General features: G+C 43.2%; 1 long non-coding RNA gene across 1 annotated transcript in view; it reads left to right on the top strand.

Annotated features, from left to right (window-relative positions):
• Nucleotides 1-4,628: 4,628 nt before the first annotated feature.
• The window catches only part of LOC310842525, a 58,391-nt gene continuing 43,944 nt past the window's right edge, over nucleotides 4,629-19,075 (top strand). Inside the window, exons 1-2 of the long non-coding RNA XR_014563147.1 lie at nucleotides 4,629-5,101; nucleotides 16,504-16,617. This is a non-coding gene — a long non-coding RNA (uncharacterized lncRNA). The remainder of the gene's footprint in view (nucleotides 5,102-16,503; nucleotides 16,618-19,075) is intronic.

Here is a 19,075-nt window from a genome sequence, read left to right as displayed (position 1 = left end):
GCATAAAAGAGAATTAAAAATGAAAGGTCATGGCAGCACCTTCACAACACTATAGCTGATCCATAGTCATTTAGAAATTATAAGGGATATCATTATTTTAATACTTAACATGAGAGGAATGAATTGTATTGAATCTTATTACATTTTCTACTAGAAATGTTGTTAATAAGATAAAAATTGGAACCATGATTCCTTTCACCTCTGTAGATCTACATATTCCTGAAGTCAAACCACTGTTCAGCTCTGAAGTATTCAATTGACAACCACTTTCAAAGACAGTGGTGTGAAGTTGCCTCTCTCTCTCTCTTTCTTAACAATAGATGCTTGTATAATAACTGCCAATCATGACACGAGTTGGATTATTGCAAACACTGGCCTGGCACACAGACCATGCACATAATTCACTCAGATGCTACATATCACTATTTGGCAATCTACATCACAGCAAGTCTTAGGCAAGTCAAATGCAGTCTAATCCAAATTCACATTGGCACCTCTTGAATATTGTATGCATCTCAGCAAGATAAAGTGCATTTCCATGCCATTATGCGGTCCTTTTCAGGTTCCTTTTGACATTATTATAACAAATCCTTTTGTAATTCAAGGTATAGAGCAAAGAAAGACCTAGCAAAACTGTTCTTTCTAGCTATACAAATGCTTTGGCAAGTCCACATTTGAAAAGAACCCTGATTGTCAAAGCTATTCCTACTGTTCTGAGATTATGTGGCACTTTACTTGAGCTTGGGAAGATGGACTCTGAACTTTAAAGTCTGCTTTTACACACAAAGGAAGATTTCTGTAGATGTGCAGAAGAGAAAGGGGCTGTGTCTTTAGCTTTGATTACAGATAATTCTGGAACTATTTATCTCTGAGATAATGGCTTTCATCTTAGCCAAATCACCAGATGAACCCTTTTATGTTTCTCTTACATAAATGACTAGTTGCCGTCCACTGATATGAAGAGGAAGTAGGGATATTGCAATGGGAGCAATGCCTGGCCTGGACTCTACTAATAGGGACGCCATTGAGTGAGTACAAGATGTAAAGAGAGACACTCTTTCCACCTGCACACCCCATTATCATAATATGAGCATCACATGTACAAACATGTCAATATAATAGCCCAACTCCCTTAGTCCTCTGATACCTGCATTGGCCCTTCTATCCCAAAGGAGACATTGGATTGTCTGAACCCACTGTCATGGTCTCAACTTGGGGGGAGTAACTTAAAATGGTTGCTGTAACCAGCACAGTGCTTTGCTTTCTATCACTTGTTCCATTCTTTTTCTGCTTTTTGAAACATATTGTTTGCCTGTTCTTTGTTTTTGTTTTTATTGCATCTCTGAAGTTGCATAAACCACCCTGGGGATTTGTTTGAAAGGCAGGGTGAAAATCTCTATAATACTTAATTGGAAGAAGGCACCAAATTAGTTTCGATTGCGCTTCGGTTCATGGAAAATTATGTCCACTCGTCAGTATGTAGTATTACATGACTAATACAAAGCTCCTGTTAACAAGATGCGGTGAGATGAGATGGGCTGGGGAGCATCACAAGTCACTCACATGCTGTGCAAAGAACCTGCATTGCAATGAAGCATGTGGAAATCTTGAGCCTTTGAGAAGTACATTTCACCATAAATTATCCTGTAATTGCTTGGCAACCATTAGACTAGCATAATATGTTATTTACAGATATAGTCAAAATTATAATTGTGTCTAAGGTACAGGCAACTAAATCGGTAACTGAATGATTCATTCCCTAAATGCTTCAAGGCAACTCCAGGTGGCAAATATACCTGGAGCTGTATGGAAAGTCATTAGTATTTACCAGCAAGTCATTGCCAAGAAGTTGCCAACCTCTGTTCTTGTGTACGATGAGATGGTAAATGTGATAAGACACTTGTTGAAAACCCCAAGACAGATTTCCAATTACTTTCCATTAGTCAGATGGTGAGATGGAGGTTCTTTCCCCATTCTGCTTCACAGCAGTGACGGTTCACATGAGTTTTGGGGCATAGCAGCTGTGTTAAATTTGAGGATATGGCAGCCCCTAGGCCAGGGTTAGCCAATGTGGTGTTCTCTAAATGTTGGTGAGCTATAGGATCCATCATCCCTGACCGTTTGCCATGCCAGCTGTGGCTGATAGGAGTTGGAGTCCAACAACAGGGCACCACATTGGCTGAACCTGCCCTTGACACCTGGCACGCTGGCTGAATAAAACTTTACCAACATCAATTCCTGTCTGTATCCCTTTTTCAGAAATCCATTGGTCTGGCTGGTTTTTGTCAGTTTGTTCATTGTCCTTCTTGGCTGGCATAGCTTAATCTGTTCAAGGTTAGTGTGTGGGGTATTTGCACTGAAACTCAGATAATGGCAAACTTTTTTTGAAGACAATGGTTGATGTGTACCTTAATGCTCCACACTGATTTCCATTTCAATTGTCTCCAAATAAAAACAAGGCATGACTGACATACTAACATAATTCACAGTATCTGTTGAGAATTACTAATGGGTGCAGACCATTTACACCACACTGAAAGCTATGACAAAATTCCCATTAGGGAAAACCCATTGGGAAGTTTCCTGTGTGAGCTCTATTTAAACTAATAGACCTGAGCAAAAGAATTCAATTGAACATGGTGTGTTGTTGAACAACTCCCACTCACTCTGATTCTGCATCAATTAGAGTGTGATGAAGGTTGAACCACCTATTAGTTCTCAACAGGTGCTGTGAAGTCACCTGATATATCAGCACACCTTGCTTTCATTCGGAGACAAGTTAAACTGGGTGATCATGGTTTAATTAAAAGATCAGCGGTGCTTCCTTGGGTGTATTACAGATGTAGATTGCTAGCTTACTCACTGTATCCCAGCTGCAAACTGGATCCCAGAACTACTAGTCTTTTGTTTCAATTTAAAAAAGATAAAATAAATTGGCCACGGGGAGCAAACCCTTTTGCTGCCAGCTTTCAAAATACCGTATTTTTTGCACCACAACACTCACTTTTTTCCTCCTAGAAAGTAAGGGGAAATGTCTGTGCGTGTTATGGAGCGAATGCCTATGGATGGCGGGGGGATCTGCTGCAGTCGTGAGCAGAGGATCCATGGTTCCCCTTCCCTCCCTCCTCCGTGGCTTGCTTTGAAACAGCAAAGCGGGAGAAGAGCCGCTGAGTGGGGAGGAGAGAGGGACAGAGAGCGTGCTTGCTTTAAAGGAGCAAAGCGGGAGAGGAGAGGAGCCGCTTACATGAGTCTGGAGCTGTTTTTTTCAGCGAGCCGGGGAGGAGGGAGAGAACAGCTCGCTAAATAGCAGCAAAGTTTTTCGCAAGCAGGCTCTCCCTTCTCCTCCCCACTCAGCTGGCTAAATAGCAGCAAAGTTTTTCGCAAGCAGGCTCTCCCTTCTCCTCCCCACTCAGCTGGCTAAATAGCAGCAAAGTTTTTTAGCGAGCCAGGGAGGAGGGAGAGAAGCAGAGCCTTTAAAGGAGCAAAGCGGGAGAGGAGAGGAGCCTTCTCCTCTTATACCCCTCTTCTGCATTATTAACAGCATCCTTCTCCACCCACCCCATGCGTGTTCCTTGTCCCTTGAGTGCTTTTCCTTCCCTCCCCACTTAAAACGTGGTTACAAAGCACGGATCCACATGGATCCTCAGGATTTTTGCATTGAGCTACCCCAACCTCACCGTCAGATCACATGTCTGTGGCCACAGCATGAACCACAAAAATCATACATCCACTGTTTCGTTTAGAATACTTTTTTTCTTGTTTTCCTCCTCTAAAAACTATGTGCGTGTTATGGTCGGGTGCGTGTTATGGTGCGAAAAATACGGGTACCTATACAAATGGATGCACTTCAACCATTTCTCCCAGGTGCATAATCTCCTCTGAGTAAGAGAACATTTCGTTTTAACATACAGAAACCAGAGTATGAGTCACTGCCTCTGCACTTCCAAAGCATTTGGTATCCTTATGAATGTACTGTGGTTGCAAACACATCCTTATTTCCAGCTCTACCAAGTGCAATTACTCAATACTGCAACATAAACATATCCTCATTTTTGTTTTGTTTTTAATGGGAATGTCTGTTTGTATGTCTGTCTTGTCTTAGCCATGAAACAGTATAGGCTAAAAGCATATCCACACAGGGATGGAAAACATGTAGCTCTCAGGTGTTGCTGGATTCTAACAACTCCCATCAGGGGTCCCAACTTGAATAAAATATTGAGGAGGCACAGGTAAGCCACACCCCACCACAAGACGTAGCGCGCACACACACACACACACACACACACACACTGTGTGAATGGCAATGCCCATCAGTTTTGGGGGGCCAGCCTCCTCAAATGTTTTATGAGCATAGGGACTCCGGCCCCTAGGAGTTGACTCCTATAACTCTCACCATCCTCAGTCAACATGGCCAAGAGTCAGGAGCATTGGGCATTGTAATCCAGCAACATCTGGAAGGCCACAGGTTCTCCTTGCCAGACTAGTCAATATATTGCTTTCCTTCCTCCAGTAACTACGCCAGGGCCAACCTCTTCCTTTATTCTGTCATGAACTGTCAGGACAACGGGGAGGAGGAAGAAGATTGGGGCCCACCGGGGCAAGCTGGGGGTGGAAGAGGACAGGTTGGGGTTGCAGAAAGTACACAAGAGGTGATGGAGGACAGCAATGGGATGGAGGGTAAGTGTGCAGGGACCAGAAGAGCAGGACCCATAACCAGAGCCAGAGAGGCCCCTGTCTCCACAAACAAGGAGGGTCCTGAAGCATAGAAGGAGGTATGCTCTGGGAGGCCGAGTCAGGTAAGGGCCCACAGCCCAGGTGGGTCTTGTTAGCTCAGGGAGGAGGTATGTGATTCCTCAGCTTGATTAGGCTCAGTACAGGTGAGGGTCACATGCCTCATCAAGCCCAGATGCTACAATCAAGACTCAAGAGAGGGAAGGAGAGCAGAGCTGAGATGTTGTGTCTGCTCAGCTGCCCATATTGATGGACCTCAGCTTGGATGCTCCAGAACCTCTACAGGACTGTGCTTCAGGTTTGACTCTGGACTGTGTTTCCTGACTGCTGGACTTGACATACTGTGTATGCCAGTGGGACTTGCTTCCAGGTAGGCCAGGGGTTCCGGACACACCCTCTCTATTCATTTATTCACCCAGTCTGGTCTCCCTTTTTTTGCTGTTGCCAACACTTACCTTTCAATTCATCTCAATTGTACTCTCTGTCCTCTTGCTACCATTTCCTTGATGCCGGCTTGTTCTTAAGGAGCTGATCATGCAGTTTCACACAGGGCTGTACACCTGTAGGTGTACAGGCTACCAGAAGCTGATGGCATTGTTTCACCAAGGCTGTTGTCCCATTTGTCCTGTAGATGAGCATGTCTCAAGTGTCAATCGACGCAACCAGGAAAAATGGGACAATAATGGCAGCCATCACTTGAGACTATCCATTGTGAGTATCGATTGTGTCTGTTACTTGAGGTAAAAAGGTTATACCGAGTCAACCTTTCCCTAGAATTAGGGCACTAGGATGGATCTCATTACAATATTCCTCCAAAGGCTTTCAAGAGGCCCACTGCTGTCTTTCTTCTTTAATGTAAAAACATGTTGTTAGTTAGGATAGGAGCATTGTGCATTGTTTCCCGACAAAGCCTTTTTAATATCGAAAACTTTATGAGAAAGAACATGTTGGGTGTGCGTGCGGGAGAGAGTTAGTAATTTGGAGCAAGTGTCTCATTAAAGTCTCGATAAACGCCGCATAAAATGTACACCTTAATGATTCCCCCAGATGCTCTGGTTCCCGTTTGTTTGGTTCCCACAGGACATACTCAGTTCTTCACAAGTGCATTGTGATATGGCCTGATTTCTGGGGCAGTCCTGGAACAGCACTCCTTTAAGTCAATCTCTTGATATATTCATAGACTTAAGAGTTTGAGGGCCTGACCGCACTTTACATTAAATGCACAGGCATAAAACTCTGTGGGTCTTTTTACAACATGTAATGATACTAAGAGCGCAGTGTGTGAGAGAGAAAGTGTGATTTTCATCAGGACTGCAGCAGAAGGGGTGGCTTAACTCTTCCCTCCTCAGCTGTAAGGTAAAGTAAAGGGACCCCTGACCATTAAGTCCAGTCGTGACCGACTCTGGGGTTGCGGCGCTCATCTCGCTTTATTGGCCGAGGGAGCCGGCGTACAGCTTCCGGGTCATGTGGCCAGCATGACTAAGCCACTTCTGGCAAACCAGAGCAGCGCACGGAAACGCTGTTTACCTTCCCGCTGGAGTGGTACCTATTTATCTACTTGCACTTTGACGTACTTTCAAACTGCTAGGTTGGCAAGGAGCAGGGACCAAGCAACGGGAGCTCACCCTGTCACAGGGATTTGAACCGCCGACCTTCTGATCGGCAAGTGCTAGGCTCAGTGGTTTAACCCACAGTGCCACCCACGTCCCACGTCCTAAAAAAATCTGCCCCACCTTTTATCAATCAAACTTTGGTGGTAAACTTCCCATTGGTGCCAGCGGCATTTTTAGTTTCCGAAGACTTATTGGGGGGGGCGGGGAGACAGTGATGTGGGTCAGAAACTTTTCTGGAATTTCTTTTTTCAGTACTTCATTTTCAATTGATTCCCGCCCCCCTGCACCTGCTTCATATTGTAATAAAATTGGATGTCAACTGCAGATACCATATTAGACCATCTAATTTTGCTTGAATTTAGGAAAGCACTTTAAAAGCTTCTAGCTTTCCTAAATTCAAGCAAAATAACAATGCAAAATTAGATTATTATCTAGGACTAGGGCATCAGAAAATGTTCTGATGCAACTTACCTACACCAGAGGTATGCCTAAGACAGGTCTTTGGCTCCCTCTATCTGGATTTTGGAGCTCTTCTCAGCCCACATCCTAATTTCAAGTTTACATCTTGTATCCCCAGCCTATACACCCCGTGGGTGATAGAGAAAAGTGCCCAATTCAAGAAGCACTGAATTAAACCAATGGCATGCATCAGTTGACTGGGAATTAGAAGATGGCCTTTTCTTCCCTAGAATGCACAGACCTTTCTGTTGTCTTCTTCATATGCTCACAAAAAAGCACTCAAAACAATATTATTGCAATTACATAAAAGACTGCAGTGGAAAGGAATTTTAGATTGCACAGATGAGCCTGGGGGGAAATAAACCAAGACCCTGCCAATCTAACATTGCCAAACAGCAGGATTCCGAGCATTCCTAAGGGGATAATCTCACAGATCTGCCAGAGCTGGCTTTGGAATACTTGCTGTCATTGCCCTCAAGAACCAGAGATCATGACATCCCCCCTTCCCCAAAGGAACAGGAATCCATACACTCTGCATGCAGAGGGCAGAGCAAGAGAGGGAGAGTGACTGCGCCCTTGGTAGGTCGAAGTTTACAGCTCCAGTGGTGGATTTTGGGCTTTGACATTTCAGCAGTGCCCTGTGCACCATTAAAATTCAGCATCCCCTGCTTCTTGTGCTCCATTCTACAGCATTGTTGTGGCGCCCCCTGCAGCGCTGCACCCATACCGGTGTGCTACCCTAAAACCACCTCTGACTGCACAGTGGTAGCTAGGCCATGTTGTGTCTTGGGTGGCAGAGCAAAAGTTCCCAGGTTCAGTTCCTGGCAACTTCTGGTAAGAATGGGAAAGCTACCCCCCCCCCTCTGAAACTTTGGAGAGCAACCACAAGTCAACACTGAGATAGATCAATGGCTTGGCTTAATATGAGGTAGCAATCTGTGTTTTGCTCCTGATATAACAACTTTTGCCAACCTCAGCCTCTCTACTGCCACTTTAATGTTTTTGTTTCTCTACCTGAAGCCTTTTTGGGCTTCAGGTGAGAGAGCAGTGAGTTAGGTATTCATATATTTCTCCCCTCCCTTCCCCAGAATGGTTATTGTTGACCTTTGGGGCTGGATTCAAAGCCAGTCCAAGTCAGCATAGACCTCTTGAAATGAGTGAACACAACAAAGGGCCCATCCATACTCTTGCTTGACCCATATTTAATTGGCTTCTGCACCGATTAATTCCCTGCGTTCTAGAGCTTTTCATGATGTTCTGTGGCTGTGCCAGAGGTTTCCTGTGAAAATCTGATCATGCCAAGTGTGTGGAAAAGCTGAAGAGAGATTTGACCCACTTGATACGCTGATTTTAGAAGGGCTTGAGAACAGCTTTCTTTGAAGTTTCCATGTATCTGCAGGCATGGGCAATTTTCCTCCCACCCCCCTTCCTTCCTTTCCATACAGCCTTCTCTCACCAGTTTTTAAGTAGTTTGTAACTGTTGAACATGGGACGCAGGTGGCGCTGTGGGTTAAAGCCTCAGCGCCTAGGACTTGCCGATTGAAAGGTCGGCGGTTCGAACCCCTGCGGCGGGGTGCGCTCCCGCTGCTCGGTTCCAGCGCCTGCCAACCTAGCAGTTCGAAAGCACCTCCGGGTGCAAGTAGATAAATAGGGACCGCTTACCAGCGGGAAGGTAAACGGCGTTTCCGTGTGCGGCTCTGGCTCGCCAGAGCAGCGATGTCACGCTGGCCACGTGACCCGGAAGTGTCTCCGGACAGCGCTGGCCCCTGGCCTCTTAAGTGAGATGGGCGCACAACCCCAGAGTCTGTCAAGACTGGCCCGTACGGGCAGGGGTACCTTTACCTTTACCTTTAACTGTTGAACAGCTCACTTCCAGTTATTGCCTGGTTGGGAGCCGGGATTTCCCCCTCTTTTTCCAAATGATCTCTACATAATCATAAAGCCTGCGCTCTAAAAAAATTAAAGGGTCCAGTGTCTCCAGAGAATGGAAAGGGAAAAGAGAAGGAGAAGGGGCAATGAGTCCAAAATCCCAGAGCACCCTTAGCAAATGCCTCTTAATGATAGAGAGAGAATGAGTCCTGGGAACCAAGAATATCCTTGGCAACCTCTTTTAGGAAGAGCTTCTCTGAGCAATGAAAGACATACCAGATGTATGTAAAACCTGAAGAGATTTAAACTTTGAGACAGCCCTTTCTGTGTTTTATGAGTCTTTGTGTTTTGTCTCTTTTGTATGGAATGCTTTTATCTTGTAAGCTGCTCTGGGTTGTTTATTTTACACTAGAAGGGTAGCATATAAATATGCAAATAAACATAAGTTTAACCTTTCCTCGTATCGCACTAAAATACAGACTCCTTAAGGGAAAAACAAGAGCTTAGTGTAAAACAAAAAAGTAAAAAAGAAAGAAAAAGGAATCCCTCTGCCAACTCTCAGGAATTAGGTTTCATAACAGCAGCAAGGCATCACAAGAGAGAGATTAGATTTGGTTTTAAGGCCATGACTGACTTTTAATATTAGAAGCATTTATTACCGAGCATAATACTTATGGTTGACAGGCATCCAATCTCCTTGTAACCCAACAATGAGGCTTTCACATTCTGAGAGTTAAAAAGTGGTCTTTGAAAAGTAGGGCTTGGAATTTACAGTAAAGAGGAGGGGTGGAAAAATGCTAGTTATATCAGCCATCATTTCCCAGAGCCATTTTCTTCAGGGCCCCTGGAGTTATTAGGACAGTTCTTATGGCTGCTTCCTATATTAAAACTAAAGTTCATATAAAAGCACATGAGTGACTCTTTCGTTAGGTCAACAGCAGAGATGGTAGAGAAATCGGCTGCAAGCAGACTGTGCACAGAACTAGCCTGTAGTTAACTTGTTTGCTGTCGTTGCGAAGTAGTAGTCTTTGCAGCAACTTTCTGCGGGTTTCCCCAATACGGGATTCCACCCTCCCAATAATTTTGTGAATATCGTGACATCTAACACGATTTGGTCAGCTACCATAATCATCAGTGTTTGATCTTGGGAAATGGTTTTCAGAACAATGAAACATAAGAAAAGTGATTAGATGTATGCACAAGTCTTCACATTTGAATACCTTTTCCAGGATTATTCCGGTAGGCTTTTCCCGTGTCATTTTAGGAAGAAGTATGCAGGGTTAACCCAGGATGTTTTGCCGCTTGAGGCAAAACAGGAAATGCCCCCTTGGCCGCCGCCTCCTACTCTGTGAATCCTGTTTAAGTAACAGAGAAGTGTTAAAGAAACCTCAAGATCTGTATTTTTACAGGTGGTATGGGGTTGGGTGGAGCTGTTAATAAATGTACCTAGAACTAGATGAAAGATGAAATAGAAATTAAAAGTCAGTTACATTTTTCTGTTGGTCCAATGTGCAGGATCAGCATGAAAAGTCAGTTCAATAGGGTCTACTTACAGGTTAATATATATATATATATATCTTATTGCTTGTATATTTACTTGGAAGCCTATCTCATTGCAATCTATGGGCCTCAGCTCCAAATGAATGTGGCCTCGGCTAAGGCTACAAGCTGCTGAAACTTTCTTTCAAATATTTGGGAACAACCAGCACAACTAGGAAGTCTCTCCTGCATTTTGAAACGAAATCAACGCATGGCCACTGAACCTTTGCTAAGAGGACAGATGCCGTTAGCACAGCGTGTTCCCTTTTGCATGTGACATCTGGAAAGCAAGCTGTTTGCTAAACATAGGAGTAGTGGCTTCTATAACTGGGGACACTTGGTTCTAAAACAAAACCCATTTATAGAGCTTTCCTTAGTCTTTGCTCTGTGAGATGTGCAGTTAACAGCTGGAGAGAGTCATATGCTCTATAGCCAAAAAGGACTATTCCAAAGATCAAGTCTGACACCTTATTACTGATATGTGTGTGCGTATTAAACCACATGAGAGGGGTTACACAAGAGCTAGGGAAAATAACACTATCCTAAAAAGTAGGGGCAGTTCCTACAGAAACTCTCATTCACACACACACACAAACACAAACATACACACACACACACACACACACACAGTGCACAAATTATATAGTTAAGGGGGAAATGTAGAACATATTTTGCCAAATAATTAGCGAATTATTAGCATAAGTAAGAGATGATCCCTGAAATGGGGAAGTGGATAGCGTTCTATTCCAGGGCTACATGTCATTCTAGATGGCTTCTAGTTCTTTCCCCCTTGCCAGCAATGCCTTAAGTTGCAAAGTTGATGACAAATACAGCTTTAGCCTAGTTCAGTAAAAGAATGTGGTTTTCAAAGCCCACACAACTAGAGAGGTTATACTCAAATGTCGCTCCATGCCATTTATAGGAAGACGATGCATTGGCACTAGCAGAGCTCAGAAAGTTCCTCTTTAAAAGGAACTAGGGGTAGCTGGAGTTCAAGCATGTCGAAAAAGGAACTAATTTCTGTTCCTTCTCATCTCTTTACAAAACAAACTAGTTAAGTTCAGTCAGTTCAGTTCAAGTTAATCGAAATGATCATCTGCATCCCCACTCTAGCATCCAGAATGGAAGAAGCTATGGTGCTGAAGTATAAAATACACTTAAGAGGACTAAGAAAACATATTTTTAAAAACAAACAAACAAACAACAAACGACAGTGGAATGTAAATTGTGTAATCCCTGTCCACTTTCTTTAAGCTGAAAGGCCCAAAGAGTATAAAAGACATGTAAGATATTGAAGATCAACTAGGAAGCACTCAGAGTTCTCCCTCCTCCCACAATGAACTTAATTTACATTCTGTTCACCCAGCAATTATGGGAGTTACTTTCAAGTGCAGTTCAGAAATTGTTGAACTATTGCAATGAATTTCATTAAACTGAACTAGTTCATTCCAAGCGTTAGGCATCAGAGAATCTACATAGTTAGGTCAACTATTAGCATTTTAGGTAGCGGCAGTTCTGGAAAAATATATGAAGCGTGGGGGAGGATTGGTAGACAAAAAGAAGATTCTGAGAGGAAGGCAAATTTTACCTTGCATATTAGAATTCTCTCTCTCTGCTTCTCTTGGCATATTGCACTAATGCCCAAACCCAATGGTCATATTTTGCATATGAGAATGCTTGTTCAAGTGCATTCTCTGAGGCCAAATAACTGCCTTCGGCTTTATGTCACAGTAAGCTCATTTCTAGAAGTCACAGTAGACCTCTAGCTGCTAGATCAAATGTTCAGCATTCAGATGTGCCTGTCAGGCTGAATAGGGCCACTGCCTCAGATTTTCCCAAAACACAAAACAATTTTTCCTCTCACAACTAGCTGCCCCTGACATGGGCCCACATTTTAGGCTAAAGCAGAGAAAGTCTGAGCGAGTCATAAATCCATTATTCATCTTTCTGGTGAACTAACTATGCACGATGCCCTCCAGGAATTGGCACAAGTTGCAGAAGTTAACCAAAAAATATGGAAGCAATTGCAGGAATCATTCACAAACCCCTTTGCACTCTATCCAAGAAGGATATAAGAAACTTGCTAAGGAAGACTACTGGTCCAACTAGCTCTGTATGGCCACCATTTTGGACAGCAGCTCTCCAGGGTTTCAGAGAAGGGTGACCTCAAGTCCTGCCCAGAAATGCCAGGGATTGGACCAGAAACCTTCTGCATGCAAAGCAAATGCGCTACCTCAAAGCCATAGCCCCTTCCTGTAATGGTGCAACTCCTCAGAAGTTCGTTATACATCTAGGTTGAAGGCTAACAATGATTTATCTGCCATTAGAAAGGAAGGAAATATATTAAGGTAACTGATTTGGAACTTGTCTGCTCATATTTAGTTCAGCATATGCAATATGCCACTAAGAAACATCCCTATTTCCTATTGCAATAAACAAAGCTGGTATTATGAAGTTTTGTTGCACAACTCGGGTTACCTTTCCCTGCTTTCCCCCCAGCACACATATTTTACACACATATTTTGGACAGTCATGTCATTTCTGCTTCAAGAGTCTTTCAGCTGGAGGTGAATGTTGCTTTGTCTCATGCGCCCACGCTGCGTTCAGCTGGCAAACTGACTTCATCCTGAATGGCTTTAACTGCCAAATTAGATATCAATTGTCACCAAGCCTCGGAATCGGCTTGATTCATCATATTCCCAAACAGACTTGATCTTGCAGCCTTGTGACTTGTGATTCGGACCCCTCAAATCACATTGCCGCTTCGCATCACACATAGGACTGTCTAGATCATATCTGAACAAGAACCGAGGAGGCAAGATAGGGACAAAGGGCAAAATTAAAGGATAAGAGAATATATGGAGCAATATATTAGAGGACCAGATAATTGCAAGGTGGGAATCTGTCTCAATCAATGCCATGTCTGAGCCTGTGGAAAAAATCCTGTGCTTAAAAATGTCCCCATTGAGAGCTTTTATCCTAAAATTCAGTGTTGGAGGAAATAATATTTTATTTTATTTTATTTATTTCAAAAAATGTATACAGCACACTGCTTGATTGTAAGAGACCTCAAAACAGCTTACAAAAAGATATAACAATAAAAATGAGGGGGAAAAGTACAACAATAGTATAAGACATACAAAAAAAAATTTTCCTGCTGCACAGTCTAGGACCCAAACCAATGGATTTGACTTACAAGCATAGGCGCTGACTCCATGGGGCCTGAGGGGGCCCGAGCCCCCTCAAAAATTCGTTTGGGGGGGCTCTGCCCCCCCAATAATTTAAGAATATTATTAGTTATATTATGCTTTGTAAAATCACAAAATTATGTTGGTATTTTTTATTTTCCTTGTTTGATGATAGTTACCTTTTAAAATACATTCAGTAATGAGTTAAAACAAAGCCACTCCCGATCTAGAGAGGGGGTGGGGTTGCGGGCTCTCGACCCATCAACAAAGAAGCGGGGATTCCCCCTAGCTCATTAATATTCACCGCCCACGGCGGCAGCCAATCGGCTGCCGCAAAGGGCGGGCTCTCACAGGTTCACTTAAGGTCGGGGCAGCCCGGGGCTCGCCCCTTTCGTTCCCCCAGCAGCAACGGTTTGGAGGTCTTGGGCCCCCCCAATATTTTTTATAAGTCGGCGCCCCTGCTTACAAGAAAGGAGATTCCACGGACTCACCTTCCTTGGAAGTTTTTAAGCAGAGGTTGGATGGCCATCTGTCATGTATGATTTAGCCGACATTCCTGCATTGCAGGGGGTTGGCCCTGATGACACCTGAGGCCCCTTCCAACTCTATCATTCTATGATCCCTGCAACATTGCACCAATAGATCTATAAAAATTACGAGATACTGCTCATTCCTAGAAAAACACAGCAATGCTAAGGTTTGGTCGACCTTATTGGAAAGCAGAGACACCATTCTTAATTCTTCCTACGACCTCAGGGACCGATATAAGAATTATCTTTGCTGGGAAATTGCTTAAAGTCACATCATAAATCATTCGGGGTTACGTTCAGCAAGAGAGCTGGCTTTAGTTGTTATCATTTTAACTGTAAAATGTGACAAAACTGAACACTGTATGGTCAAAGGCTCTGCTTTGCATAAATGTCAAGCTTTTGTAAAACAAAAAAATGTATAATGGACACTTTGATACTGCTATAAACAGGGGTGAAACAATCAGTTACATATGGTGTTTGAGTTTTAAGTAGCAGTGATTCACACTTGCGCCAGAGTTTACCATTTACAATTGACGTAATGTTAGCCATGTATTGAGTCAAGAAAATACGATTCAGTTTTTCAGCTTAGTCCTTCAAATGTATCTTGGGTAGAGATGGAGAAATTCAGGCCTGGCCACTGTTCAGAGATGCTTCCAGTCAATGCAAAGCATTTGGGGGGAAGCCTCTTGTTTTTATTGTGTTATCTTTTGCTAAAGTTCAACAGAAAGTTTTGAGCATTTAGTTTATTTTTGTGTCCTGTTGCAAAGAGCTGCGCTGATGTCTGAGTTGGTTTCCCCCCACCCCCACCCCCTGTATAGCACTGGCATTTAAATCTGCCAGCATATCCCTATTAAATGCCTGCTTTCTTTCAGAATTTAACATGGGGGGGGGGAGTGTTGTAAAGTCGGCCTGATCGCTCCTGGTGAGCTTGTGCCAAATACTTTCAGACTGTCACAGACAGCTGGTGTTTTTTCCTTCCATATGGAAAGGTCAGATATTTATACGGTGACAAACGTGACAGCACATTTTCACTTTAGCTCAGTGCAAATTTTGTGGAAGTTGCTGTGATGTGAATAATGAACTACTAGGCTGCAAGTAATCCAGTCTGCCGAATGCTGTCGGTGACGGGTGAACTGCCAAAGGTTGAAAGGTTTTTCCTCTGGAAACGAAGAGGAGCTGCTTCCATCACAGTTTAGCCCAGTTTCTCTGAAAGGATACAAGATGGATAGCTTAATTGCTTCTTGATTCCAAAAAACGGTTAGGCAAAAACAAATAGAAAACGCCAGGGACTTTTGTACAAGTTTATAATGGTCCAGTCCAGAAATAATTTTGTCTCAACTCTCATGTGCATTTGGCCTCAATATAAAAAAACAACAACAGCAGCAGCAACAACAACTGCTAGGAGTGATCAACATGTTCTAGCTAGACTATTTTAATATGTGCAGTCTTTAGCTATCCTTTCTTCAAAACTTCTATTGGAGGTTAATTATTGTGGATGGGAGTTGTGAAAGAGAGACTGTAGACTAATTCCTACAAACCATAGACTACTTGTTCCTTTCCAGTGCTAGAACAGTTAGTGTCCTTTTCCACCTACCCACACCTCAAGTACTATACGGTGTGAGAATTTAGCAAAGTGGAGAAACTGGACTTAAGATCTTGTTAAGGGAAAGCTCCCATGATCCTGGCCCATACTTGAAGGACCACCAGTTCTGCAGCATTGATTTAACACATAACAGCCATATGTCTTGTAGCTCCATTTACTTCATGAGAGATTGCACAGACAGGGCCATCCCATGTATGGCCATGTCTTTACCTGAGATGTTGGGGGGACTGACAGACTCTCACTCCCCCTGCAACATGGTCCACCATCTAGTTTGAAACCATACTGGACCTGTTAAGCTTTGCAAACGTGCTAGCAGATTTTTTGAAATTGCTGCACCACTTCTGAGTAGGCATGCCTAGGAATGCAGCATTCATTAACCTTTTAAAAATGGATGCCAAATGTACGATTCATTTTTCTTGGGATGATGCATATTACTGACAAGACAAAACTTAAATCATTTATTATTTTTTATTTTGCACACAGTGCATAACCAGCGGGCATCGCCATGGAAACATAGTCACTTTGTTTGAGTTTCATCTCTCTCTGTCCTTCTAGAAGGCATCCTGTTTTCTTCACACTTGACAGTTTCCTTTTGGCAAGTGGCCATCCTGAATAACAGGACAACTTGTGTTAAGTTGCATTAATCCGTATCTGGGAAAGCCAGTTCTTTCCTGGCAGTTCTTAGGCCTCCGGCAGCAATGATACTGCAGTATTACCAGCTGGAATGAGGGGGGATGTCAACAAAACTGACACTGCAGAGAGGTTTTAGTAGAGTCTCTTGGAAATAATGACCTTTCTTTTGTTCACTCCAAGCCTTTGGGACAGGTCAGAAAACACATTAGTTTCCTTTACTAGCACAGAGTTGATCTGTGTTTAATATTGGCAGAAAGGCTTCATGAATCCTCTACAGGCACTTTTAGGCCCCAGGAATGTGCAGTTAATTAAAGCAACTCAACTCCATTATGTTGCAGTGTCTCGAAGAGAAGTTGGCTATGAAGAGAGCTTCAGAAAACAGCACGAGCTTTTAGGTATCCTTCACTCCATTCTGGGGAAGCTTTGAGTTTCTCTCCCACAGCGAGAGAGAGGTAAGAAGGCACACTTTAATTGCTATCGAACACTGAGGCCAACTATATACTGATACATTGCCCAGGCAGATTTAGGCAGGTCCATGCTGCGTTTGAATTTATTTGATCTGATATTATTTTAAAATCTTTTTACTGAGCAGTGTACCAATAAAACATCTGGGGGTGCCTTGATTTATCATCAAATGGGAACGAAACACATGGAAGTGTAAAGCAGGAAGGAAAAGAGCCGTTGAAAGACACCTCCCCAGGTGCTGCAGACTTGATGTAAATGCTGCATTGTATCTGAGATCATTTAAAGAAACAAAAGCATAGAGATCATTTAGAAAGCAAAAGTGTGCTGTTTCATTCCAGGGCTGGCCCTGTCATTAGACAGAGTGAGACAGTTGCCTCAGAAGGGAAGATTCTCCCTGCCATTTCTCCTATCACCCTCCGCACCAGCCATTCTCCTGTTTTGGAGATGAGAGCTGTGTGTGCCATTCAGTCTGTCTCATACACACCCCAAATAGGCTTCTGATAGTTGCAGTGGAGGATTCCTTCCAGTTGTCAGGATCAAAGTAAGTGAAATTCAGCTGCTTGCACAGTCAGCTTATAATAATAAAATAATATTTTTTTTATTTATATCCCACCCTTCCCGTTTCAGAAAACCGGGCTCAGGGCAGCTAACAACAAACTTAAAACACTTAATTGATGCAACAAAAAACCAGCATAAAATACAGTATAAAACATAAATAACAATAAATTCAGAATTCAAAAATCAATTTAGGGGGGAAATCCATCCAATAAACATTAGATGATCACCAGGGCTAGCTGGCTAAATTAATCCTATTTGGGCCACCGAGGGGACCAGGGGAGAATTAGAATTATGCACATAGCATGGGGAAAGCTTCTTGTTCTTTGCCTCAGATAGCAAAATGTCTTGAGCCAGGCTTTGGGCTGTTCTTGTATCTCAATGGAGAGACTAGTTTTCCATCTTTGCGAAAAGGAAAGAGCATTTCATTCTATCCATTGAACATTCAGGTATGCAGCATATCCAGGTACGTATTTGTTGTGCAGAGGTGACTGTCTCTTCAGGCTTTGGTATAGCTCAAGCATCACTAAATGAGCTTGTTGAAGAGCATTGGGAGAACTCAAGAGCTTGCCACAGTTTTGTGCAACAATGTTGTGATGCTTTGGTTGGACTTAATAAAGGAGTTGCTCAGCTGTGGATTTCATAGTTTTTGCTCATCATGCAGCACACAGATGGTACATTGGTGTTTTAAAAGCCTGCAGGTCAAGACTTTCCTGCCTTGATGAAGACTGTACTCACTATGACAGGGAAGAGATTAAGCCAAAGCGCACATGCCTTGTTCACTTCCATGTCTGGAGGTGATGTCAACAAGGCATTCTTGAGGGAGACCAATGCCCAATTAGTCTTGAAAGCTGAGGCTGGAAAGACAGAGAGACATGACAGTGCCGAGGGCCTTCTGGTGGTTTCCTCGCTGCGAGAACTCAAGTTACAGAGAACCAGGCAGAGGGCCTTCTTGGTAATGGCACCCGCCCCGTGGAATGCCCTCCCACCAGATGCCAGAGAAAAACAACTACCAGACTTTTAGAAGACGTCTGAAGGTAGCCCTGTTTATGGAAGCTTTTAATGTTTAATAGATTATTGCATTTTAACATTCTGTTGCAAGACACCCAGAGTGGCTGGGGAAACCCAGTCAGATGGGCGGGGAATAATAAACAAACAAACAAACAAACAAACAAACAAATAAATAAATAAGTAAAGACTTGCTCTCTGTGAGAATCCAAAGTTATGATTTGGGTGCCCCCCTCAAACCTAGTGAGGCAGCAGGATTTGCTAGAATGTTAATGCCATGGACCTTCTATTTTTCTACTCAGCCTGTGTGTGTGTGTGTGTGTGTGTGTGTGTGTGTGTATATATATTGACCAGGGAGGCAGTGAGGCAGTGGAAGACAGGAGTGCCTGGCGTGCTCTGGTCCATGGGGTCACGAAGAGTCAGAAACGACTAAACAACAACAACAAACAAATATATATATATATATATATCAAAATATAAAAGTTCATTCCAGTAGCACCTTAGAGATCAACTAAGTTTGTTATTGGTATGAGCTTTCGTGTGCATGCACACTTCTTCAGATACCACACGAAAGCTCATACCAATAACAAACTTAGTTGGTCTCTAAGGTACTACTGGAAGGAACTTTTTTATTTTGTTTCAACTACGGCAGACCAACACAGCTACCTACCTGTAACTCTCTCTCTGTGTGTGTGTGTGTGTGTGTGTGTGTGTGTGTGTGTGTGTGTGTATGTGTGTGTGTGTGTGTGTGTGTGTGTGTGTAACTCGACCTTCTATCACAGAAATGGCATAGTCTTCAGTGACCAGCATTTCAAGGAAGCCAAACCCAAGTTTTGCAGTGGGACCCCTGAGACCCCTTACCATTCTGGTATCAGCGAATAC

The sequence above is a fragment of the Podarcis gaigeae genome (assembly GCF_964106915.1).
Source record: "Podarcis gaigeae genome assembly, chromosome: 4".
NCBI classification, from domain to species: Eukaryota; Metazoa; Chordata; class Lepidosauria; order Squamata; family Lacertidae; genus Podarcis; species Podarcis gaigeae.
This window is presented reverse-complemented; position numbering and strand designations above follow the sequence as displayed.